Source organism: Equus caballus, chromosome 4 (assembly GCF_041296265.1).
Source record: "Equus caballus isolate H_3958 breed thoroughbred chromosome 4, TB-T2T, whole genome shotgun sequence".
NCBI lineage: Eukaryota > Metazoa > Chordata > Mammalia > Perissodactyla > Equidae > Equus > Equus caballus.
Genome location: NC_091687.1, coordinates 6,568,611 through 6,595,758, shown reverse-complemented (window position 1 = coordinate 6,595,758; position 27,148 = coordinate 6,568,611). Strand labels below are relative to the sequence as shown.

The 27,148-nt window shown below is 39.9% G+C and overlaps 1 long non-coding RNA gene across 1 annotated transcript in view; it reads left to right on the top strand.

The window, feature by feature from the left end:
- Positions 1 to 23,012, top strand: part of LOC102147921 (uncharacterized) — a 113,735-nt gene extending 90,723 nt beyond the window's left edge. The window contains exon 3 of the long non-coding RNA XR_011438098.1: positions 22,937 to 23,012. This is a non-coding gene — a long non-coding RNA (uncharacterized lncRNA). The remainder of the gene's footprint in view (positions 1 to 22,936) is intronic.
- The last annotated feature ends 4,136 nt before the right edge of the window (positions 23,013 to 27,148 follow it).

Below are 27,148 nucleotides of genomic sequence, written 5' to 3'. Positions count from 1 at the left end.
AACAAGGAGTGATTGCTTGGGGAGTACAACTCTCTCCCCCTGCTGGTTGGGCATCCCACATCAGCTCTTCAAAAAAAAAAAAACAAAACAGTATGCGTTTATTTTTTATTGCAGTAAGAACACTTAACCTGAGATCTATCTTCTTAAAAATGTTAAGTGTACAATGCAATCATGTTAATATAGGCACAAGATCTCTCGAACTTAATCATCTTACGTAACTGAAACATTATACCCATTGAATAGCAGCTCCTCGTTTCCCCCTCCTCCCGGCCCCTGGCAATCACAAATCTACTCTTTGCTTCTCTGTATTTGACTCTTTCATACACTGCCTATAAGTGGTATTGTGCAGCGTTTGTCCTTCTGTGACTGGTTTATTTTCCCTAACATAATGTCCTCAAGGTTCATCATGTTGTGCATATGGCAGGATGTCATTCTTTTTTAGTGCTGGATAACCTTCCATCGTATGTATTTACCACACTTTTTATCCATTCATGCATTGATGGACATTTAGGTTGTTTCTACATTTTGGCTATTGAGAATAATGCTGCAATGAATATGGGAATGCAAATATCTCTTCGAGATCCAATGTCAATTCTTTACGATAGACACCCAGAATCGTGTGGGAAAACTGCTATGCACATGCAAAAGAATGAAATTGGACCTTTATCTTACACTATACACAAAAGTCAACTCAAAATGGGTTAACGTCTTAAATGTAAAACCTGAAACTGTAAAACTCTTAGAAGAAAACATAAGGGAAAAGCTTCATGACATTGGTCTTGGCAATGATTTCTTGGATACGACACCAAAAGCACAGGCAAGAAAAGGAAAAATAGACAAGTGGGACCACATTGAACTAAAAGCTTCTGCATAGCAAAGGAAACAATAGAGTGAAAAGGCAACCTACAGGATGGAAGAAAATATTTACAAGCACATCAGCTCCTACAGACCCTGCTAAGCTCTGACGCTCTCCACCTATGAGGCCCCCTCATCACTTGCTAGATCCCTCACAGGGTCACACAGGAAATTCTGTATCTCTTCCATCCTGCCCACTGGCCCATCAGTCTCTTCACCAGTGGGGTTCTACCACATCCACCCCATGTCGGATATAGTAGGAGTGAATTAGGTTCCTAGGGCTCCCAGAATAAATCGCACAAACTGTGTGGCTTAAAATAACAGAAATTATTCTTTGACAGTTCTGGAAGCTGCTAGAAGTCTGAAATCTAGGTGTCAGCAAGGTTGGTTCTCTCTGTGCGGGGGGGAGAACCTGGTCCATGTCCCTCTCCTAGCTTCTGGTGGTTGCCCGCAGTGCTTGGCATTCTTTAGCTTGCAGCTGTACCTACCTCCACCATCACATGGTGTTCTCCTTGTATGTCTCTATGTCCAAATTTCCCTTTCCTTATAAGCACACTAGTCATTAGATTGGGGCCCGCCCTAATCCAGCATGACCTCGTTTGAACTTGATTACATCTGCAAAGACCCTATTTCTAAATAAGATCACATTCGCAGAGACTGGTGGTTAGGACATCAACCTTTCCTTTTTGGAGGACACAATTCAACCCACAACGAGGAGGACCGAAGTGGAGCATGAGTCCAGATGTTCTTGAACTCTCCCTCAACCAACCTGAGGTTTGGATTTGTGTTTCTATCATCTAGCACCATCCACCTCCAGGGGATGAGGATGCAAAATGCCTTCTACCTTAGTCTCATCCCCCAGAATATCGTTCTTTAATTCCTTGGACCCTCTTCTCCATGAGGGAAGAACTCTAATCTCCTTCATGTCTGGTAGAAGCTACTCCTCCATCATTTCCCCTTTACACAGATGCTTACGGTAAAGCTCAGTGCTTAAACGTCCCAGCTTTGCTCTTGATATGTCAGCCCTGAAGGCTGGTTAGTGCTTTTTGGTGGGGCTCAGCCATGGCCTCCCATCCATGGCAGCTGCCTTCCCATCATGGAAATTCTTCAAATTCTCTGAGGGTTGGCCACCCCTGCTTACTCCTAAATACCCTTCTTTCTTTCCTTAGAGATCAGTACACTTGGATTTTCTCAGTGTAGATGGTCTTACCAGACCTTTGAATGAAGGATTTGGGTAAAGAAGTTGTGGACTGGCAGGCTCAGCAGATCACAGACCTCATGGAAGAGGAAAAAACACTGATATATATTCATCTCTGAGAAGGAGGAGAGCTTAGTCATGAGATTAGCAGGTTCTGCATGCACAGGCTCCCCAACATGAAAGTATCATGTGACCAATTGTCTATGTACATCTTCTTCAAGAGAGAAATCTATCTGTCAAGCTCCCTCTGCAGAAGCATTCCAATTCCACTGGATTCTTTGGCCCTTTCAGAATGGCTCAAAGTTGCGTGGTATGAGGTCATGACTGCTTTATCTGTGGTCCAAGTGCCTTTAGGAAATAATACCATTTTTATCTGAGCTGCAGGTTCCTTATACATAAAATGGGATGATAGCATCCTCCTTGAAATGTTGCTATCGTTATTAGACAAAATATGTGCAAAGCCACTAGTCTAGTGCCTGGCACTTAGGGGATACTTAATAAGTAGTAATGCCTTTATCATCAGTCTATTCACTTTTCCCTTCTCTCTCTAAATCACACTACTTCTCTGAAATTACCCCTCCTTTAAATGCTTCTTACCCCCAGAAGAAAAATAAGGAAGAAAAAGAATATTCCGCTCTCTAGAGCTCCTCTTGTCTGCTTCCCTACAAGAAGAAACTTCTCCTAAGATTCAGAGTTTTTCCCAGGCATCTCAGACCTCAGGCCAGAACTGATTCTATAATTGGTCAGCCTGGCTGTATGAAAGCAATCCTAACGACAGAAATTTATCACATGTGTGCCAATCCACCATGTTGCACAATAATTATGCATAGCACAAAATATGTCTGAATTTTTTTGGAAGTGTCATTTGATCATCAGATTAATCTCAGGCCGCATGTGCTCATTCTTCACCATTTGTTCTCCACAACGTCTTGGAAAAAAGGAAATGCCGGTCAGTAACTGCACTGAGTTATCTGGGAAGAGCAAGAGGAACAGTTCCCATGGCCCCTTAGCTCTCCTACTCAAAGACCCCTTTTCATTCAGGTCTGGCCAGCTCAGCCCAGGACTCTTCCTGGAGAGGAGAGTAAGGGGCTGGCATCTCATCAGGGCAAGAGGATGCGGGAATTTCATTAGAAGGAAATAGTAAAGATTCAGCTGGGAGTGGCTCCAGAGCAGCGTTTTGTTTGTTTCATTTGTTCTCTTGACACAGATAAGTGAGCCCCTTCATTCAAGGTGACATTAGGTAGTTCCATCTTGGCCACTGATACCACTATTCACCCTGTTGCTGAGGTCAAAACCTGGGAGCCGTATGTGACTTTTCTCTTTCCTTCATATCCCGAAGCCAGTGTATCAGCTCTACCTTCAAAGTATGTCCCAAATCTAGTTACTTCTACCATCTCTACCATCATCTCTCACAAAACCACAGCCTCTACTTGGCGTTCCAGTCAGTACCTGCTCTAGTATCTGTTCGGTCAATTTTTCACCCAGCTTCCAGGGTGTATTGGATAATTTTATTCCCCCATTCAAAAGCTTCTATAATTTCCCTTTGTGCTCCTCGTAAAAATCAAGTTCCTTATCTCAGCCCACAAGGCCCTGCAATGATACCTGTGAGAAATTCTCCACCACTCTCTGCTTTTTCATCACTCCACTTTAGGCACGCTGCCTTCTTACCATCCTTCCCACCTCCCACACTTGTTCCCATCTCACTTGCTGTGCCCTCTGCTTGGAACATTCTTACCTCCGTCCCTTTATTCAGATGTGACCAGCTCAAAGAGGGCTTCCCGGGCCTTACCCCCATCATTTTCTATTCCATTACCTGGTTTTATTTTTCTTTGTAGTTCCTATCACAGTCTGGAGCTACCTATATGGTATGTATTTTATTTACGTATTTATCTTGCATCTCTCCATCTAGCTGAGCTCATGAAAGCAAAGAGTTTGTCTTGCTCACTGTGGCGTCCTCAAGATTTTCAAGAGCACTTGGCCATAATAGGTGCTCAAAACTAGTTGTCACATGAAGGGATGAATAAACGATTTGTCCTTCATCTTTCCCCCTCACCCTCTAGCCTCTGAGTCACCATTTGTTCAATTTACTCAGAAGCTCTAGGGGTGGGGCTGAGGCTTCAGGAATTTTTAAAAACTGTCCAGGTGATCCTAACGGGCAGTGAAGGATGTTGAGAACCATTGAGATAAATCAGGGATTTTCAACATTTAATGTACATATCATCACCTGGAAATCCTGTTAAAATGCAGATTCTGGTTCGGTAGTAGTGGTAAGTGTACACCTGAGAGCCTGCGTTTCTAGTAAGTTCCAGGTGATACCACGGCTGCTGGTCCATGGACTGTGCTTGGAGTCACAAAGATCTCCTGCAGCCCTCCATTCTGTGACTACAGTGAAGATAACATCAGCCACCTCAACCTCCGTCCAAGGAGCCGGTTTCTCCCACCCAGAGGGCTCTGGATTGGGCGCTGTTTGGCACAAGAAAGGAAATGTCGCTTTCTTCATTTAAAACAATTTTTTTAAGTGTTTAACTTTTAATTTTGAAATAATTTCAATTCCTGTATATCCCTCACCAAGATTTCCCAAATATTAAATATCACCGAACCATAATACAGTTATCTGAATCAGAAAGTTAATATTGGCGTGGTGCTATTAATCAACAGACCATATTCAGGTTTTGCCAGTTGTCCCCACTAATGTCCCTTTTCTGGCCTGCGATCCAGTCCAATGTCATGGATTCCATTTAGTTCTCATGTTTCCTTAGTGCCTTTAATCTAAAACGCTTCCTCAGTCTTCCTTTGTCTTTATGACCTTGAAACATTTGTAGAGTATTGTCCAGTGATTTTGTAGAATGTCCCTCCATTTGGATTTGTCTGATGTTTCCTCAGGATGAAATTCAGGTGGTAAATTTGGGGCAAAACTATCACAGAAGTGATGTTATGTTCTTCTCAATGCTTTGCATCACAAGGCATGAAATTTGAATTTTTTCCGCTACTGACAATGTCAACTGTGGTCTCTTGGTTAAGATGGTGTTGTCCAGCATTATCTTCCCTTTCTAGTAAAATAGGTATGTTGTGGGGAGACACTTTGAGACTGTAGATATGCTGTATTTTACCACATTTTCACCCTCTAATTTTATAATTCATTAATGATCCTTATCTGAAACAATTATTATTGTGGTATTTGGTCAAACGGTGATTTTAAATTCCATCTTTCCTTCTATGTTTCAGAAGGTCAACTCCTATCAGGATTGGTGCTATTTTTCTCTTAGAAATTATAATGACAGAATCATGGACAAAATCCATTTGATCCCCCAACCATTAAATGTTGCTTATTCCAAAAGCATAACTTCTCAAAGGGTAGTTATATTTAAGATTATCTGAGAACAAAGACTTTGGCAAACCTGCACTGGCAGGGAGCTGTGTTCTTTTTTGGGCATTTGCATTTAACAGGCTGAGAAATAAATCTACTTTTTAAAGGGAAGAACTATTTACCATCTGTAGTTCGTTGATGTCTGAGCAGGAAAATCTGTCATGCACACACACTTCTGATGAAGTTGGCAGAGTCTACTCTCCGGAGGGTTTCATCAGCCATGCCTGACATAGACACAGTAGGCTTCTGAAAACCTGCCTGGGGCGATCCATTGAGCTAGCTACACAGCTGCTGCTTGCGGCAAAAATTGGAGTATTTGAGAGTAGCATCTTCTCATTTTTTTTCTCGTGACAAAAATTTGAATATCACTGATGGAAGAGTTGGTATGGTCTTAGGTGAAATAGTGAGTAATGAATATATTCAGCAGATTTCCAGGCACTGGTAACACAGTTCTGGCGGGATCAGGCTGCATTACCCAGAGGGCCCTGGGCAGAGGGAGGGCCATATGTAAGGCGTACAGAGAGGGGAGGGGCCAAGACAGGAGAAGAATAGGAATTCAAAAAGCCACCTCATAGGAAGAGGACCATGTGGGGACAGAGAGAGAGAAAGGAAGTTTTGGCCATTGCCATCCATGAAAAATTCTAGATGAGGAAAAGATGTTTAAAAAGGATGTGTAGAAAGTTTTGAGTGACAGAGTCTAAGCTGTCCTTCTGAGCTGCCTTTTCAAGGAAACTTAGGATAAATATTTACATTATTTGTCAAGTTGTTTGATTTGGACTGGTGTTTCCTAAAAACAAAAACAGAACAAAACACTAAGCACCAGCAGGATCTGGAGGTAATTTGGTATAGTTGAACAGTAAGCGGGGGTGACCATCATTCTAATGAATAACCGTAGGCTTGGGCATTGACCATTAGAATGGATACTCAACCAATCAGAATGGCAGTCAGCTGTACATGGCAGTGCACCACACTGCCTGTTTAATGTGTGCCAGTCTAATGGCACCTCTGACTGTTAGTGCTTTCTAGGCTGGAAAGGGATTTGTAGTGGTTTATAGATGTGGAAGCGGTGTGTGAGCTTAAATGTCCCCCAGTGTAGGTTCCATATGAGCCTCATGAGAACCAAGGGGAGGGAGGAAGGCAGAAGCTAATGACCAATGGCAGGTGGTCTGACCCTTGCCTTGTGCATTGCTAGACCTTGGACTATCTGACATGTATTTATTAACTCATTTTCAAATATAATAAAAGAGACAGGGCAATCTTCTTCCTTTTTTCAATCATATATTGGAAGGACAGAGTACAGGGTAACAGAGGTAGTGTTCACCAAATGTCCATTTTCTCCTCTGTTTCCTAGCATCATTGCATTTATGTTGGGGCCATGAGTAATTCTGGCCAATGGACTGTGAGCAGAAGTTACATGGGTCCCTTTTAGACTCAGTGTGCTTCTTCCTTGAATCCTTCTCTTGACATAGCAACTTTTGAGGCCATGTGTCCCAAATGGGATGGCTGTCAGATAGAGAAGGGGTACCCAAGCTGCATCAAAGTTTATGTGAGAGAAAAACCTTCTGTGTTAAACCACCAAGATTTGCACAGAAGAGCCTAACTTATCCTGACCAGACATTGGTCCTTTGTGGATATTGCTTAAAAAAATCTGAGGCATTTTCTTTACTGGAAAGCAGTGAAGACACAGAAATTGGAGATTAAAATGCTGTTGATCCATGTCATGCAGCAGCAAAACATTTTCTAAAGCTTCCACCTGCAGTAACTCGGGGAGGTGGAGGATGCGCATAATATGCCAGCAGTTCTGGGGGAAGATGGGAGAAAGTAGAATGTAAAGAGTGTATACTGGCTGCCTTTGGTTAGGTATCACAGGGAAGAGATGAGCTCAGGAGAGAAATGGCAGGAGAAAATGAAAGGGAATAGAGTGTGTTCAGAAAACCAGAGTCTGGTAGAATTGGGAAAGCCAGTTTTTTGTAGACCCCAAGTGTAAGACAGTATGGGAAAGATTTTGGTTTTCCTTCCACTTAGGATTTAGGAGGTAGAAAACTTCAAGAGAAATTTGCTCCTACGCTAATGAGGAAGAAACTGGGCAATTTACAAAATCACAGATTTTCTTGAATCCATCAAAAACTGAGATCAGAAGACAACCAAGTAAACTGAATTCTAGAGAGTGACAGCTCTCCTGGAAGAGCTAGGACGCAAAAATTGCTTTACCTTTGGCAGAGCGAGATAGGATGAGGTGGCCAGGATAAAAACAAGTCAGAAGAAATCAGCTAATAAATCCTTAAAGGCCCGGTGTGGGCTAGCATAGCAGTTTAAAATAATCCTAGGAGCCTCAGACGCAAGGAGAGTTTGCACTCACTGGCAAGCTCTTTTCCATGAGCCTCCACCAGAAAAGAAAATTTGCTTTACGGAAAATCAAACTGATAAAATCTAGGTTAAACACCGACTTGCCAGAATTCACAAAGAGTGAAAAACAGTACTAAGAATACCAACTCAAATCTTCTCACTCATCAGGCGGGTGCTGTAAAAAATTCTGTCTCCCGTCACAACCGTCTCCTCATAATTATTTAATCAATTAATCAATTCATTAATCTTTTAAGATAAGATTTTTGGCCTCAGTACGTATTTTATGTACCATAAATACCTACAACTATCTACTTATGCCTGAACATAAGCACCTCTACCTTACATTGGCTCAGAGTTTTTTATAAATTTTAAAACTTTCAGGTTTCTAAAGGTATTCTTCAAGGTTTGGGATTCGCGCTATTTAGTTACTTTAAGCTCTGTTATTAGGTGTAAAGATAGCATCAAAGCTTCACCGATGAAATACAAAGTAGGATTATTACATTGTTGACGGAATAATGCAAAGTTTAAAACCCTTTGTTCCTTAAGCCTCTACTAGGCCTATTTCAATTCAGGAACTACCAAAGCCAGAAGAATAGCCAGACATCAACAGCACTACGTTCCCACTCCAAAATTTTTCCTTCCGCGTTTAAAAAGTATCTTTTGTTTTTGCTTACAAGCACGTTTTTACTATAGAAATTTGGAGAAAGACAGAAAATAAAATAAAACCCATAATCCCAACTACTATTAACAATTTAATATATATTCTCCTAGACTTTTCTTTCCTGTGCATTTCTGCAGGTATGTTTTCAAAATTGGCTTCATATACATGTTACATACTCTGTTGCACCTTCTCAAATTTCTGACCCTTTACATAAATCCCCATCTATCATTTTCTTTGATAATGTTTCAATTGCTTTATCTACTATGGAAATGCCTTCAGCTTCCTCCGGGAATCTGGTGCAATAAGTGGCAAATAATTTCAAACACAACCTAAACCAGGAAATCAAATGGAGACAGTTATTAAATATTTAGATTTTAACATTTATGCTTTAAGTTTCTTCAAAATCCAAATAAGATCTAGCTTTATATTAAAGAGTTTTACTTTGATATCTCTCAGTGTTTAGTCATAGACTGGGGATTATAATTTCAAAATGTAAACTATTTAAGAAAACATTTTAGACATCTACGTTTTTAGAAATGTTTATAAAATAGGTCATCACAATCTCTGCACTATTCCGGGCATGATGCTGTGAGAGATTCTGCTGTAAAATATTGGAGAAAAGTAAAAACAGCTCTATTGGCAAAGGAATCTATACTTGATCTGCTTAGAAGGTCAATTGAGCTTTTTGGAAATTTTTGATTTTGTTCGAACCTGAGATTCCAGGGAAAGGCGAGTCATGGAAATAGAAGTCGAGTCTGCCTCCATTCTGCCCGTGGAGATTAAACGGCATCCTCTTGATTTGAATTTTCTTCAACCCAGAATGGTCAGTTCTACTTGAATCCTGGTAACAATAACCCTAGTACATGGTCAGACCCATAACTGTCAGTAACTTGGGAGTGTTATTTTCCTGTTGCCTTTTAAACATCTCCAGGCAGCAGCCTACCAGCCTGGAATCCAGTAAGCAAGAGAATGACCTTGATACTAAAGGGCACTTCTGCTTCATTTCTTTATGGAAACATACAGAAAACAGATTCAACATTTGCATTAGAAGAGGGAACACCCTTTTTCAAAAGAACTCCACAGTGTTCCTTTTATGTTTATTGAAGTATAATTGACATGTAACATTGTATTAGTTTTGAGTATACAACATAACTATTTGACGTTTGTATGGATTGTGAAATGATCACCACAATAAGTCTAGTTACCATCTGTCGCCATACAAAGTTATAGAATTTTTTTTGCTTCTGATGAGAACTCAAGATTTCCTTTCTTAGCAATTTTCAAATTTGCAATACATTATTGACTATAGTCACCGTGCTGTACGTTACATCCCCATGGCTTATTTATAACTGGAAATTTGTACCTCTCGATTACCTTCACCTGTTCCACCCACCCCCTAAACACCCTCCCCTCTGGAAACCACCCATCCGTTCACTATATCTATGAGTTTTATTTTCTTTTGTTTATCTTCACATATCAGTAATATTTGTCTTTCTCTATTCGCAATTTCACTTAGCATAATACCCTCAAGATACATTCATGTTCTTGCAAATGGCAAGATTTCATTTTTTTTTGTGGCTAATATTCCATTGTGTGTACATACATACATATATATATATATATATATATATATACACACACACACAACACATCATCTTTATCCATTCATCCATCGATGGACATTTCGGTTGCTTCCATGTTTTGGCTATTGTAAATAATGCTGCAGTGAATGTGGGGGTGCAGATGTTTTTTTGAATTCGTGTTTTCATTTTCTTCAGGTCAGGACCCAGAATTGAAATTGCTGGATCCTACGGTAGTTCTATTTTTTTATCCTTATTTTTTCTTATTGAGTTCATAATAGTTTACATCATTGTGAAGTTTCAGTTGCACATTATTTCTTGTCTGTCCCCATATAAGTGCTTCCCTTCACCCCCTGTGCCCACTCCCAAGCCCCCTTCCCCTGGTAACCACTGAGCTGTTCTCTTTGTCGATGTGTTTATCTTCCACATATGAGTGAAATCATATGGTGTTTGTTTTTCTCTGTCTGACTTATTTTGCTTAACATAATACCCTCCAAGTCCTTCCATGTTGTTGCAAACGGGATGATTTTGTCTTTTTTATGGCTGAGTAGTATTTCATTGTATATGTATACCACATCTTCTTTATCCAATTGTCAGTTGATGGGCACTTGGGTTGCTTCCATGTCTTGGCTATTGTGAATAGTGCTGCAATGAATATAGAGGTGCACAGGTTACTTTGGATTCTTGATTTCAAGTTGTTTGGATAGATACCCAGTAGTGGGATAGCTGGGTCGTATGGTATTTCTATTTTTAGTTTTTTGAGGAATCTCCATACTGTTTTCCATAGTGGCCACCAGTTTGCATTCCCACCAACAGTGTATGAGGGTTCCCTTTTCTACACACCCTCTCCAACAATTGCTATTTTTAGTCTTAGTGATTATAGTCATTTTGACATGTGTAAGGTGGTGTCTTAGTGTAGTTTTGATTTGCATTTCCCTCATGATTATTGATGTTGAACATCTTTTCATTTGTTTATTGCCCATCTGTTTATCTTCTTTGCAAAATGTCTGTTCATATCCTCCACCCATTTTTTGATTGGGCTGTTTGTTTTTTTGTTGTTCAGTTGTGTGAGTTCTTTATATATTATGGAGCTTAACCCCTTGCTGGATATATGATTTGCAAATATTTTCTCCCAATTGCTGGGTTGTCTCTTTGTTTTCATCCTAGTTTCTTTTGCCTTGCAGAAGCTCTTTAGTCTGATGAAGTCCCACTTGTTTATTTTTTCTTTTGTTTCCCTTGTCTGAGAAGACATGATATTCGAAAAGATCCTTTTAAGTTTGATGTCGCAGAATGTACTAGCTATATTTTCTCCTGAAATTTTATGGTTTCAGGACTTATCTTCAAGTCTTTGATCCATTTTGAATTTATTTTTGTGTATGATGTGAGATAATGATCTACTTTCATTCTTTTGCATGTGGCTGCCCAGTTTTCCCAACACCATTTGTTGAAAAGACTTTCCTTTCTCCATTGCATGTTCTTGGCTCTCTTGTTGAAAGTTAGCTGTCCATAGAAGTGTGGGTTTATTTCTGAGCTCTCAGTTCTGTTCCATTGATCTGTGTTTCTGCTTTTGTGCCACTACCATGCTGTTTTGATGACTATGGCCTTGTAGTATAGTTTGAAATCAGACAGTGCGATACCTCCAGCTTTGTTCTTTTTTCTCGGCATTCCTTTGGCTGTTTGAGGTCTTTTGTTGTTCCCTATAAATTATAGGATTCTTTGTTCTATTTCTGTGGAAATTTCTGTTAGTAGTTAGGAAACTACTCCTCTTCTATTTTTTTTTGGAAGAGTTTGAGAAGGATAGCTATTAAGTCTTATTTGAATGTCTGTACCTTCACTAGGAAAGCTGTATTGTCCCAGACTTTTATTTTTGAGGAGGTTTTTGGTTGCTCTTTTGATCTCTTTACTGGTGATTGGTCTATTCAAATTCTCTATTTCTTCTTGATTCAGTTTTGGAAGGTTGTATGATTCTAAGAATTTATCCATTTCTTCTAGATTACCTAATTTGTTGGCATATAGCTTTTTATAGTATTCTCTTATAATCTTTTGTATTTCTGTGGTGTCTGTTGTAATTTCTTCTCTTTCATTTCTGATTTTATTTATTTGAGCCTTCTCTCTTTTTTCTTGGTGAGTCTAGCTAAAGGTTTGTCAATTTTGTTTATCTTTTCAAAGAACCAGCTTGTTCTGTTGATTTTTTATTGTCTTTTTTAGTCTTTATGTCATTTATTTCTGCTCTGATTTTTACTATTTCCTTCCTTCTACTGATTTGGGGCTTTGTTTGTTCTTCTTTTTCCAGTTCGTTTAGGTGCACTGTTAGATTATTTATTTGAGATTTTTCTTGTTTGTTGAGGTAGGCCTGTACTGCTATAAATTTCACTCTTAGAACCACTTTTACTGTATACCATAGATTTTGGCATGTCACATTTTCATTTTCATTTGTCTCCAGATATTGTTTGATTTGTCCTTTGATTTCTTCATTGACCCAATTGTTGTTCAGTAACATTTGTTTATTCTCTACATATTTGTGGATTTTCTGATCTTCATTCTGTAGTTGATTTCCAGTTTCATATCGTTGTGGTCAGAAAAGATGCTTGGTATTATTTCAGTCTTCTTGAATTTATTGAGACTTGTTTTGTGGCCTAATATGTGATCAGTCCTGGAGAATGTTCTATGTGCATTTGAAAAGAATGTGCATTCTGTGGTTTTTAGATGGAATGTTCTGTATATATCTACTGAGTCCATCTGGTCTTATGTGTCATTTAAGGCCAATGTTTCCTTATTGATCTTCTGTTTGGAAGATCTATCCATTGGTGTAAGTGGAGTGCTAAAGTCCCTAGTATTATTGTGTTACTGTCTAATTCTTCTTGTATGCTTGTTAATGATTGCTTTATATGTTTAGAAGTCCTATGTTGGGTGCATAAATATTTATAAGTGTTATATCCTCTTGTTGGATTGCTCTCTTTATCATTATGTAGTGCCATCTTTGTTTCTTGTTACAGGTTTTGTTTTAAGTCTCTTTTGTCTGATAAAACATTGCTACCCCAGCTTTCTTTTCATTGTCATTTGCGTGGAGTATCTTTTTCCATCCCTTCACTTTTGGTTTGTGTCTTTAGTCTGAAATGTGTCTCTTGTATGCAGCATATATATGGGCCTTGTTTTTTTCTCCAATCAGCTACCCTATGTCTTTTGATTGGAGAATTTATTACATTGACATTTAAAGTAGCTGATGATAAGTATGTATTTATTGCCATTTTGTTACTTTTTTCTGGCAGTTTCAGTAGTTCTTTTCTATTCCTTTCTTCTCTGGCTCTCTTCCCTTGTGGCTTAATGGCTTTCTGTAGTATTATGTTTGGGTTCTTTTCTCTTAATTTTTTGTGTATGTATTATGGTTTCTGATTTGTGATTACCATGAGGTTCGTATATAATAACCTACATATATAGCAATCTATATTAAGTTGATGGTCTCTTTAGTTTGACTTCTTTCCAAAAGCTCTACTCTTTATTCTCCTCCTCCCACATTTTATGTTTTTGAAATCATATCTAACCTCTTTTTGTGTGTGTGTCTATCCATTATCCTCTTATCATTGGAATAGCTAATTTTACTACTTTTGTCTTTTGATCTTCACATTATCTTCATAGATGGTTGATCCGCTACCTTTACTACATCTTTGCCTTTACCAGTGATTTTATTGCCTTTGATAACTTCCTTATTCCTATCTGTGGTCTTCTCTTTTCCACTTAAGTCCCTTTAAGATTTCTTGCAAGGCTGCTTTCTTGGTGATAACCTCCTTTAATTTTTGCTTGTCTGGAAAACTCTTTATCCTTCCCTTCTGAATGATACCTAGCCAGATAGCGTATTCTTGTCTGTAGGGTTTTTCCTTTCAGCACTTTAAATATATCATGCCATTCCCTTCTAGCCTGTAAGGTTTCTGCTGAGAAGTCAGCTGATAGCCCTAAGGGGTCCCTTTTGTATGTAACTTGTTGCCTTTCTCTTGTGAGTTTTAGGATTCTCTATCTTTTATTCTTGACATTTTAATTATAGTGTGTCTTGGTGTGGGCCTCTTTGGGTTTATCTCGTTTGGTGCTCTCTATGCTTCCTGTACCTAGATGTCTGTTTCCTTCCTTAGGGTAGGAAAGTTTTCAGCTATTATTTCTTCAAATAGATTCTCTGCCCCTTTATCTCTCTCTTCTCCTTCTAGGACACCTATAATCTGAATGTTAGTTCACTTGATGTTGACCCAGAGGTTGCTTCGACTGTTCTCATTCTTTTTAATTCTTTTTTATTTTATCTGTTCAGGTTGGGTGATTTCCTCTAGTCTTTTGTCCAGATCACTGATCTGTTCTTCTGTATCATCTCCTCTGCTATTGAGTCCCTCTAGTGAATTTTTCATTTCCGGTATTGTATTCTTCATTTCTGATTGTTTTTTAAAAAATATTTTCCAATTGTTTGTTGATGTTCTCAATGAGTCCATCCATTCTTCTCCCAAGGTGAGTGAACATCCTTAGATTGTTTATTTCTGTTTCATTTAGTTATTTTTCTGGGGTTTTGTCCTGTTCCCTTCTTGGAATGTATTCCTTTGCCTCCTCATTTTGTTTCTTTCTCTGTGCTTATATCTATGTATTAGGTGGGTCAGCTACATCTTCTGATCTTGGAGAGGTGGCCTTATGTAAGAGACTCCTTATGAGGCCTGCAGTGTGCTTCCCTCTTGTCACCAGCTCCAAATGTTCCAGGAGTGAACCCTGTGTGGGCTACATGCGTCCTTCTGTTGTGGCAAGATTGCTCTTGCTGCAAGTGCCCAGGGAGATTAGGCTGTCCGCCTGGCCAGCTCATTGTAATTCACCACTGCATGTGGCTGCTATGGACCCTGCAGTCACTTTATCAGGTGTGGGGAGCCCTAGCACAGTTGGCTGCATGGTCTAATAGCTCATTCCTGTTGCAGTTTTTCCAAGTGAGTAGGCCCCCAGCGTGGCTGGTTGCTAGGCTCGGGGGCTTACAATTGCTGTAGGCCTCTGGTCTGCAAGGCTGTTGTCAGCTCTCTCAGAATTGCAGCTGAGTATAGCTGGCCCCAGGCATGGGAGCACCCAGCTGTTTCAGGCTTTGGAAGGTGGGGCTGATCCTCTTTGTGGCTGTTTGAGAAGCACAAGTCTTCTGCAGCTGACAAGTCCTATCACTCACAGGGCCACATACACACAGTCAACACAGTCCTGCCCTGTGTGTGTCCCGAACCCCTGAAGTGGACCCAGACACCCCACTGCAGAGCCCCACACACTCCACCTGCTTCTCATGTACACCCTATCCCACAGAGGCAGACTCACTCACCTGGCTGCAGAGGTTCCAGGCACCCTGCCTATGTGGTCCCACAAGCTGCCCAAGGGCTTGCTATTGGGTGGGCCAGTCCCTATGGCAGGTTGCCTGCCCTGACTCAGCTGGTTTAAATCAGTCTGTTAGTGGGTGGGGCCAGCCCTGGGCCAGGAGAAGAAGTCCAATGGCATCTGCCAACGTCTGTGTCATCATGCCTGTAGTAGGTCACAATGATGGCTTCCACCAATGTCTCAATACAGGACAGGTCTCACCTTTCACTGAGATGCACCCAGAGCCTATCAGGTGAGTCTCTTTTCACCAAAGGACTGTGCATCTTTCTTTCAGGTGATTTTAGGTTTCTTTCCAGAATAGGTGAATTTGTGCATGGGCCCTTTAAGAGCCAGCTCTTTTTCCCTTATGTCCAATAGCTTTTCTGGGGGTATTCCCCATTGTTGTTAGTAGCCAGTGAAGCCAGATATTATGACACGCATCTCAGTTGTGCTGAGTCCGAAGGATGCTTATAGCGGTAATGCTCCCCTACTCAGGTCCCCCACTCCTCCAGGGAAGACTGCATACTTAGTATTGCTCCTGGCCAGCCATGAAGCACCACAGCATGCAAAGGTAGCTTTTTTCTCTCCAGAAAGGAATTTCTGCCTCTTCTTCCTTAGTGAGGACTGTCCCTTGTTGTGGGGGTTCTGTTTTTCCAGTTTTCACTTCTCTCTCAGGGGTAGTTTTTCCCAGAGTCATTGTAAATTTGTTGTATCCATGGGAGGAAGTGGGTTCAGAGGCTGCCTATGCTGCCATCTTGACACCTCTCCCCCATCTTGATACTTTTTTTAAAAATTTTTTTTCCTTTTCTCCCCAAAGCCCCCTGGTACATAGTTGTATATTCTTCGTTGTGGGTCCTTCTAGTTGTGGCATGTGGGACGCTGCCTCAGCGTGGTTTGATGAGCAGTGCCATGTCCGCGCCCAGGATTTGAACCAACGAAACACTGGGCCGCCTGCAGCAGAGCACACGAACTTAACCTCTCGGCCACGGGGCCAGCCCCCCATCTTGATACTTCTTCCCAGAAGTTTTATCCTTTTAGCACTTTGAATATATCGTGCCACTGCCTGCAAAATTTCTGCTGAGAAATCAGCTGACAGTCTTATGAGAGTTCCCTTGTGCATAACAAGTTGTTTTTCTCTTGCTGTTTTTAAGATTCTCTATCTTAACCTTTGACATTTTAATTATAATAATATGTTTTGGTGTGAGTTTCTTTGGATTCATCTTGTTTGGAACTTTCTAGGCTTCCTGGATCTGGATGTCTGTTTCCTTCCCAAGTTAGAGAAGTTTTCAGCCATTTTTTCTTCAAATAAGTTTTCTGCCCATTTCTCTCTCTCTCTTCTTCTTCTGGGACCTCTATGATGTGAATGTTATTCTGCTTGCTGTTGTCCCATAGGTCCCTTAAGCAATCTTCACTTTTTAAAATTTTGTTTTATTTCTGTTGCTCTGCTTGGGTGAGCTCCACTGCCTTCTCTTCCAGATCACTGATTCTTTCTTTCTTCCTCTTCATCTCATCTGCTGTTGAACCCCTCTCTTGTATTTTTTGGTGCAGTTATTGTATTCTTCAGCTCTGTGATTGTTTGGTAATTTGTTATATTTTCTCTCTTTGCTGAAGTTCTCACTATGTTCATCCATTCTTCTCCTGAGTTCAGTGAGCATCTTTAACCCCGTAGTGTTCCTAATGAGACAGATAGACTGTCCCCCATAAATCATATATAATTAAAGTCACACACATTTGTATACAATGAATTCCTGAAAATGTATTTGGAACTCAAGAGTCTTAAAGTCAAACAGTAGGCATACATAGGGTTCTGCTTCCAGGGAGCTCAAAACATAAAATCTGCAATTGTGATTAAAGGCATCACTTTTTTTTTGCTTGATTATACAATGTGTATATGATTATTTAATACATCAAAAACAGTAAACATTTGGGGCTGGCCCAGTGTCACAGTGGTTAAGTTCGCATGCTCTACTTCAGAGACCCAGGGTTCACAGGTTCAGATCCCAGGCATAAACCTACACACTGCTCATCAAGCCATGCTGTGGTGGTGTCCCAAATACGAAATAGAGGAAGGTTGGCACAGATATTGGCTCAGGGCCAATCTTCCTCACCAAAAAAACATGCAAAAAATACAATAAACATGTAATATAGATGATAAAATGTATGTTTTGAAATAATTTCTTACCTTAACTGCCAGTTATCTCAGCCTAGAGGAGAAACTTATTTAAAGCTGGAGGAAGGACTAACTGATAGAGATTCTGTTTAATGGTATCATATTAGTTTTCTTAAAAATTATTTTCAAGAGAAAGTTGAACGCTATCCTTCTTCTCTGAGAAGGAGTCAATGAGAAGTCATTCCTCTACAGCCTTCTACACTTCTCACTGGATTTGGAGCACTGCTAATCTCAATCAGTACTTATGCATGCACCCCAATTCCTTTGTCAATATACCTTGCCTTTGATAACATTTCAGAATGTCATCCATAGTCTCTAGTTAGTTCTTTTCCTCTGCAACTAAACTCATTGTCAACCATTTGATGTCCATGGACCATCTGACTGAAGGTAGCAATTAGCTGCCTTCGGCATGTCTAACTACATTATCATTGGTATTGGCACTGCTATTTTGCCACATTCCATTCATTTCTACAAGACAATAAAAGCAAAATGCTATTGATATTCAAATAATTAAACACCTACAAATGATGATTGCCACCCAAAATAGAATGTTGGGAGGCAGACAGAATCACCATAAAATGGCTTAACATTAGTTTATCAGCTGGAGTACGTGCCCTGATCAGCAGAGTTTTTGAGATCCAACATGACGGTAGGGAGACCGTGTGGAAGTCCAGGACTGCCTAAATCTCTTTGAGGAAAGCCACTGCTGATATCAAGATTAAATAAAAGACAAAACATTGCAGACACTGTAGTATTAGTTTATGGGGAAACATTTAAATTTAGAAAATTAATTTTTCTCAAAACTTTCTGAGTATGCTTTCTCTTCTGAAAAGTGTACACTTGGACTCTGCTCAGGGAGCAAGAACTATTGCAGTGGAGTAAAGTTGGGAGAGGAGCAAAATACAAGTAGTCAAAAAATTCTAAACATAAGCAGGGCTCCCAGTAGAACTGTCCACTGCTAGACAGAGAGGCTAGTCAGGGAGAGCCCTCTGGTGTTTCAGAATTTGGTATGGCAGAGATGAAATAGGGCTGGAGTTTACTCCCATGTCCTTACCTGTGGCTTCCAGCACTTATAAAAGCACACAAACGTGTTTTCTGTGTCCTAGGTGACCCACGGCCTTCGTACCAGGAGACCGTCATTCTAGCCAGTGGAAAAGAATAGTGAAAGTAAGCCCTCACTTTGGGAAAGGAAAATATGATATCAGAAATATGTCTCTCTTTAAACACGGAATTAGCTTTAATTTAAAGGAAACAGAAGTGAATCACTTGGATTTGAAAAGCACTTTGTTTGGCCGGGTACTTTGCTGTAGATACCTTCTCTGTGCCGCTAAGAGTGTGGAAAGATACAGAATATTTACGACCTGGCAACGAAGAAAAGGTTGATTTGCTGATGACTAAGTTTCAGGCAAAGGTCTAAAGTGAAATTTAATTTGATTTTGCTAGTTTCTGAGCTGTGGTGCCAGACAGTACCAACCTTTGACCTGAGGAAGCATGGAGAGACGAGGGGAAGGGAGGGCACACTTTGGAGTATGAGTCTCCTACCCATGGTTGCAGTCCCAGTGGGGTCCCTGAGCCCCAACTGGGAACCATGTGGTATGGGCCCAGTTTTTATTTCTCCTCTTTGGTTGCTCTCCAACCCTCTAAAAAATCCTCCTTCTTGGAGTTGATAAGATGCCAGGAGTAGCCCTAGGACTTTCACCTGTAGGGGTTGTCTGAGGTCCCCTACCTGGGTCTGTCCCAGGTGAGTAGCCACGTGAGCTGATCACTCTTCCTGACTGGAAAGAATTTCTTTTGAGATTGGGCCACCAGACTGGTACTCACATACTGATTTGGGGATAGTTTTCATTCATGTTAGACAGAGGACAAGTTCAGGGCTCTGGGCTATTGACTATCCACTGCTCACTCATGGGCTTGAGCTGCCCATGCGAGCCTTCTGGTCAGATCTTGCCTATTTATGCTCTGGCCATGCCACTGCTTCCAGTCTCCTGTATTTGAAGGCAGCAGGGATGACAACAGGCATCCTTTACCCCTGGGACCCCTCTATCATTAGCACCCAGGATCACCCCACAGCCTCCACAGGCTCTCCCCCATGCCTGGCAGCACAGCTCTGTGGGTGGCCACACCTATCTCCTCAAGGGCTTTTGAAACCATTGCTCAACAGAGCCCTTCTAACTGAAATCCTCTCTTACCTTTAATTGATATCATGACCTTGTGATCTCCCAGGTCTGTCTTAAGTCCTGCAGGAGGAGGATTGGAGATTCCGTGCATTGCCTAATGGAACTACTCTGGTTGCTCTGCCCAGAGAGTCTATTCTTTGGCTGTTCTCTTCACTGATTGCCAAGCGGAAAGTAGGGTGCAGCTAACAGTGAAAGAGACCACATTCTAGGAATACAGTGATTGTGGCCTAAAGAGTTCAAGAGAATTTATGTAAGGTGTGTTTTTCTATATTTACATTATAAAATTCTGAATAATAAATTCAACATGCCCAAAAAAGCAAATTATCATTCATATTTCTGCACACTCTGGTTAAGGTTTGCATTTGTGGTCATCAGCAATGAGGCACAATGAGAGTCATTAAAGACCACTGATCAAGGGTGGCATGATAGAGGGTGCCATACCATGAGTTATGATATAAACAGCATTAAACAGATGGTATTAGGGAGCTGCAGAGCAAAGAAGATTCAGATTGTTTCAACATAAACAGGTTCCAACAAGCCATGGCATCATGAGTAATAACAGTTACTACCTTGTTTCATGGTGGAAGATAAGAACTTAGCCAGGAAGAGCATATATGACAAGAAAGAAAATGAAGGGCAATGTTCATGGACCTGAATAGGAAGAGATGCTTCCTGGACACTAAGAAGAATCATTAGAAGCTCTGAGTGGAAACTTTTAAAATACTTAAGTACCACTTTCTGCCTGTTACTCTGAATCTTCATGAATAAATCACTGTACCTCCCACAGACCCAAGAATTTTGTGAAACACTTTTCATCAAACTGTTTATAGAAATAGGGGCCCAACAAGACATATTTTCCTGGCCCTGCACATCCCAGGGGGAGCTCTGGTGCCAGAAAGCACCCATAGAGCTTGGCTTGCTCCAGCGCCAGCACCCCTCCACCAAAATTGACACCACGTTTGTGTGACTGAGGTGGGGTCCTACAGAGCCCTATGTGCTTCTGGGAGTTTTGCCCTTGTCCTATGACATCACTTAACAGCCTCATCATCACTATCTGCTCTGGAGACCACCAAGAACAATCCTGTCATGTTCTACATCCCTGACTACCTAAGTCACCACAAAGAGACCAAGAACCCCAAGTCATGGCCATCATCCCAACAGTTACTGTCATATGGCCCTATATGTACCCTAATCTGAGCCAATGTCACACCCAATGCCAAACCCCCAGACCTTTGTCTTCTGGTCTGGACCTGTCATTAGCAAAATCCTCTATATTCTCACCTTCTTGCCCCAGTCATCTCTCTGTTGCAGCCTTCTTCCAACCCCCCACAAATCCATAGGCTCTACATTCGAAGTACGTCAAGAACCCCCCACCTCTCGCAACATTTACTACCAGGATGCTGGTCCAAGCCACCATTTTCAGAGAGGGCTTCCTGAACTTCCTACAAATAGCACCTCTATTTCTCCCTACCCCGCACCGTGCTTGATTTTTCTCCATAACACCAATCCCACCTGAAATAGTATTTATTTGTTTGTGTGTTGATCTGTCCCCCAATTAGACCATAAGCTCCCTGAGAGCAGGTGCTGCCTATGTTTAGGTCATTGCTGTCTCGCAGGGGCTCAAATACTGCTTGGTACACAGTAGGCACTCGAAAAATACTTGTTGAATACCTGACACTCAATATAAACAGAAAGGAAATTCTTATCAAGTTTTACTACAGAGCCTGTCTTTATCTATCTAAAAGGTAAACATGTCTGGGCTGAAAGATTTGGAAAAATGTATTTTAGATAACTTTGGAAAGTAACAAATGTCTAGTGAAGGAGAGGGTGAAACTTCATAAATCGTACCTATTATTAATCACTTTAGAAATAAAGGAATTTTCAATGAAATCACAGAGGTTTACCATTACTTTTCTATTTTTATTATATATTTTATTATATTAAAGAGTCGGGCCACTCTGTCCTGTCCAGAGCTCATTTTATACAGTGTAAAATCCTTACCACCACTTCAGGCACAGGGTGTTTGATATCGGTCCTAATTGCGCTCTCCTGCCACAGTTGTTTACAGTAAGCTTGAGGCCAATAAAATTGCTTTTCACAAGTTTTAAGTCTGAATACAGTCATTTTAAGTCTGAATACAGCTTCGTTTCTTGACAAGACGCAGCTCTTTAGGTATCCGCCAACTAGGAGACACTCGGCTCGTCGCTTGTCTCCCAGAAAAGGCCATTCTCATTTCCAACTTCTGTGCACATGGGACTTCCTCCGTCTGGAGCTCTCTTCCTGCTCGCACCTCATCACCCTTCACCTTCTCTTTAAGGCCCATCCTGACACCCCACACCTCAGTCACATTTCCCTGTGTGAATCTCAAAGAACCTTGGACTTCTCTCCTCCTAGGACTCATCACTCTGTTCTTACTGCTTCTCTTCCTCCACCATCCACCGTACTGGGCGGACAGAGATCAGATCTGACTTCGTCACGGTTGTCAGCTCCAGTCTTGCCCTGTGCCCAACAGATAATAGGCAAACAACAAAAGTTTGTTAAACGAGACAAAGAGTGATTTTCGTCATCAGTGAAGACAGAGGGTTGGACTAAATCAAGCCTATGCCAACTTTTAAATGACGTGACTTTGCCTCCTGCATCACTCCATAGGGTTGGTAAGAGGATGAAATGGCTGGAAACAACATGGGAGTCTGCCGAAGGCCACACGATGTCACCTGTTCATTTGCAGACATCGCCTATTTTTAACAGCATATGATTCGTTTATTGTCTGTTTAATCCGAGGTGTGGGAGCTGGGAGGTGGCAGAATGAGCAGATGAGAAGAATGACCTTTGCCTTTGTATTTCCTGGGGGTTACCTGGAAAAATGGAACTTCTAAGTCAGTGTAAGCTTTTCCACTTTGCCCAGCTCAGTCTTTTGTGGCCTAAACACATCCTTCCTCCTACAGCCCCTTCTGCCGCTGCTGGTGTGGGCTGGCTGTGTGGGTGCTGTGGTTTCATGGATGCAGGTGCCCTGTGTTGCAATTTCACAGACTTGAATGCCTCGGCTACGCTGCCTGATTCTTTCTAGGATTTATTTTTCCTTTTAAAACTAATCTCAAGGGTTTTGATGTGGATAGCTTTGTTTGTTTAGTCAAAGAAATTCTTAATAACAATTATTGAACAATTCATTTGATAAGACACTGACTTTTACATTACGGATGAGTCAAATATGAAATTTTGCCTTTTACTTTCAGAAATGCCTATTGCTGCTTTTCTCTTGCCAAAGATAATAGAATAAACCTCCTAAAACAAGATAACGAAGTCAAACTGGTAAGTCCACGGTCTAATCATTGTTTGAAGAAAATTGCTTTTTTTCTTATTGGAGTATAGTCGACACACAGTGTTACATTAGTTTCAGGTGTACAGCATAGTGATTTGACATTTATATAAAATACAAAGTGATCGCCACGATAAGTCTCGTAAGCATCTGTCACCATATAAAGTTATTACAATATTGTTGACTAAATTCCCTATGCTGTGCATTACAGCCCTGTGGCTCATTTGTCGTATAACTGGAAGTCTGTGCCTCTTAATCCCCTCACCTATTTCGCCCATTCCCTCACCAACTCCTCCGGGGACCACCAGTTTGTTCCTTGTATCGATGGTTTTGTTTCTGTTTTGTTTTTTGTTTGTTCACTTGTTTTGTTTTTTAGGCTTCACATATAAGTGAACTCATACCATAATTGTCCTTGTCTGACTTACTTCATTTAGCATAATACCCTCAAGGTCCATCCACGTTATGGCAAATGGCAAAATTTCGTTCTTTCTTATGGCTGAGTAGTATTCCATTGTATATATATACCGCATCTTTATCCATTCATCTAGGGACAGACAATTGCTTCCATATCTTGGCTATCATACATAATGCTGCAAGGAATATTGGAATGCATATATCTTTTTGAATTAGTGTTTTCCTTTTCTTCAGATAAATACCCAGAAGTGGAATTGCTGGATCATATGATAGTTCTATTTTTAACTTTTGGAGGAACCTCCATACTGTTTTCCACAGCGGCTGCACCAATTTACATTTCTACCAACAGTGCACAAGGGTTCCCCTGTTTCCTCATCCTCACCAATACTTGTTATTTGTTGTCTTTTTGATAATAGTCATTCAGACAAGTGTGAGGTGTTATCTCATTGCGGTGTTGGTTTTCTTTTCCCTGATGATTAGTGATGTTGAGCATCTTTTCATATGTCTGTTGGCCATCTGTATGTCTTCTTTGAAAAAATGTCTATTCAGGTCTTCTGCCCATTTTTTAAATCAAATTGCTTGTTTTTTTGATATTGAGTTGTATGAGTTCTTTATATAATTTGAATATTAACCTCTTATTGGGTATATCATTTGCAACTATCTTCTCCCATTTAGTAGATTGCCTTTTCATTTTGTTGTTGGTTTCCTTGACTGTGCAAAAGCTTTTGTTTGACGTAGTCTCATTTATTTATTTTTCCTTTTGTTGCCCTTGCCTGAGGAGACATATCCAAAAATATGTTGCTAACATTGATGTCAAAGAGTTTACTGCCTATGTTTTCTTCTAGGAGTTTTATGGTTTCGGGTCTTACATTTAAGTCTTTAATCAATTTTGAGTTGATTTTTGTGTACAGTGTAAGAAAGTGGCCCAGTTTCATTCTTTTGCATGTAGCTGTCCAGTTTCCCCAACACCATTTATTGAAGAGACTGTCTTTTCCCCATTGTATATTCTTGCCTCTTTTGTTGTAGATTAATGGGCCATATAAGCGTGGGTTTATCTCCAGGCTCTCCATTCTGTTCCATTGACCTGTATGTTCATTTTTGTGCTAGTACCATACTGTTTTGATTACTATAGCTCTGTAGTACAGTTTGAAATCAGGGAGCGCGATAATTCCAGCTTTACTCTTTTTTTCTCAAGATTGCTTTGGATATTCAGGGTCTTCTATGGTTTCATACTAATTTTAGGATTATTTGTTCTAGTTCTTTGAAAAATGCCATTGGTATTTTGATAGAAATTGCATTAAATATGCAGATTTCTTTGAGTAGTAAGGACATTTTAACAATATTAATTCTTGCAAACCATGAGCAAGCACATCTTTTCATTTATTTGTGTCATCTTCAATTTCTTTCATCAATGCTTTTCAGAGTGCAGATCTTTCACCTCCTTGGTTAAGTCTATTCCTAGGTATTTTATTATTTTTGAAGTAATTATAAATGGGATTGTTTTCCTAATTTCTCTTTCTGATGGTGCATTATTTGTGTGTGGAAATTAGTGTGTTAGATTTCTGTGTATTGATTTTGTATCCTGCAACTTTAGTGAATTCATTTATTAGTTCTAATATTTTTTTGGTCAAATCTTTAGGGTTTTCTAGATATAGTATTGTGTCATCTGCAGATAGGGACAGTTTTACTTCTTCCTTTCCAATATGGATTCCTTTGATTTCTTTTTCTTGTCTGATTGCTGTGGCTAGGACTTCCAATACTATGTTGAATAAGAGTGGCAGGAGTGGGCATCCTTCTCTTGTTCCTGATCTTAGAGGAAAGGCTTCAGCTTTTCACCACTGAGTATGACGTTAGCTGTGGGTTTATCATATATGGCCTTTATTATCCTGAGGTACATTTCCCCTATGCCCACTTTGTTGAGAGCTTTTAATATAAATGGATGTTGAGTTTTGTCAGATGCTTTTCCTGCATCTATTGAGATAGTATGACTTTGATCCTTTGTTTTATTAATGTTGTATATCATGTTGATTGATCTGCAAATATTGAACCATCCTTGCATCCCTGGTGTAACTCCCATTTGATCATGATGTATGAACCTCTTGATGTATTATTGAGTTTGGTTTGCTAATATTTGTTGAGGATTTTTGCATCTATATTCATCAGTGATATTGGCCTATAATTTTCTTTTTTTTTTTTTAGTGTCTTTGCCTGATTTTGGTATCAGGGTAATGCTGGCCTTGTAAAATGAGTTTGGAAGCATTCCTTCCTCTTCATTTTTTTGGAATAGTTTAAGAAGGAATGGTGTTAACTCTTCTTTAAATGCTTTGGTAGAATTCACCTGTGAAGCAGTCTATTCCTGGATTTATTTTGTTGGGAGTTTTTGATTACTGATTAAATCTCTTACTATTAATTGGTCTATTTAGATTTTCTATTTCCTCCTGTCAGTCTTTGGAGATTGTATGTCTTTATGAATTTACCCCTTTCTTCTGGGTTGTCCAATTTTTTGGCATATAATTGTTGATAGTAATCTCTTATGATCCCAGTATTTCTGTAGTGTCAGTTGTAATCTCTTCTTTTTCATTTCTGATTTTATTTATTTGGACCCTCTATCTTTTTTCTTGATGAGTCTGGCTAGGGGTTTGTCAATTTTGTTTTATCCTTAAAGAGCCAGCTCTTAGTTTCATTAATCTTTTTTTTATTTTAGTCTCTATTTCATTTATTTCTGCTCTGATCTTTATTATTTCCTTCCTCCTGCTAACTTTGGGATTTGTTTATTCTTCTTTTTCTAGTTCTTTTAGCTCTAAGATTAGATTGTTTATTTGAGATTTTCCTTGTTTCCTGCAGTAGGCCTGTATTATTATAAACTTCCGTCTTAGAACTGCTTCTGCTGTGTCCTATAGACTTTGAAATATTGTATTTCCATTTTCATTTGTCTCTAGATATATTTTTACATCCTCTTTGATTTGTTCATTGTCCCACTAGTTGTTTAGTAGCATGTTGCTTACCCTTCACATGTTTGTGTTTTTTCCAGTTTTCTTCTTGGATTGATATCTAGTTTCATACCATTGTGGTCAGAAAAGATGCTTGATATGATTTCAGTCTTCTGAAATTTATTAAGACTTGTTTTGTGGCCTAACATGTGATCTATCCTGGAGAATGTTCCATGTGCATTTGAAAAGAACGTGCATTCTGCTGTTTTGAGATGGAGTGTTCTATATTTATCTAAGTCTCTCTGGCCTAATGTATCATTTAAGGCTAATGTTTCCTTATTGATTTTCTGTCTGGTGATCTATCCATTGATGTAAGTGGGGTATTAAAGTCCCTGCTATTGTTATATTACAGTCCATTTCTCCCTCTATGTTAAGATTTGCTTTCTTATTTAGGTGCTCCTAGGTTAGGTACATAGGCATTTACAAATTTTATATCCTCTTGTTGGATTGTTTCCTTTATCATTACTTAATGCCTTTCTTTGTCTCTTGTCACAGTCTTTGTTTTAAAGTCATTTTGTCTTAAGTAAGTATTGCTACCCCAGCTTTCTTTATGTTTCCATTTTCATGGCATATATTTTTTCATCTCTTCACTTTTAGCATGTGTGTGTTTTTAGATCTGAAATGAGTCTCTTGTATGCAGCATATATATGGGTCTTGTTTTTTCATCCATTCAGTCCCCCTATATCCTTTTTGTTGTTGTTGTTGAGGAAGAGTGGCCCTGAGCT